This window comes from Eimeria mitis, genomic scaffold (genome assembly GCF_000499745.2).
Source record: "Eimeria mitis Houghton genomic scaffold, Emh_scaff1101, whole genome shotgun sequence".
In the NCBI taxonomy this organism is placed as follows: Eukaryota; Apicomplexa; class Conoidasida; order Eucoccidiorida; family Eimeriidae; genus Eimeria; species Eimeria mitis.
This window is the reverse complement of record NW_013567591.1, coordinates 2,544-2,940: the sequence shown is the minus strand read 5'-3', so window position 1 is coordinate 2,940 and position 397 is coordinate 2,544.

Here is a 397-nt window from a genome sequence, read left to right as displayed (position 1 = left end):
GAGTTATGGTTGCTGAGAGAAGCAGCAGCAGCAGCAGCAACAAACTCATGCATATATTGCTGCTGCAGCAGCAGCAGCAGCAGCAGCAGCAGCAGCAGCAGCAGCAACCAATGCCAGCGCAGACAGCAGCAGCAGCAGCAGCAGCAGCAGTAACTGCAGCAACTGCTGCAGCAGCAGTGCTGCTGCTCATATAATAGGTTTTGGGGTGTATAGATGATTCTGCTTTTGTTGCGGGAACAACAGAAACCCTAAACCCTAAACCCTAAACCCTAAACCCTAAACCCTAAACCCTGCTCGTGTGTCGGCGGCGGTGAGGCATGCTGCTGCGTAAACCCTAAACCCTAAACCCTCGCGGCTTTTTCTCCCCTTTATATTTTAACATCCATAACAACAACAG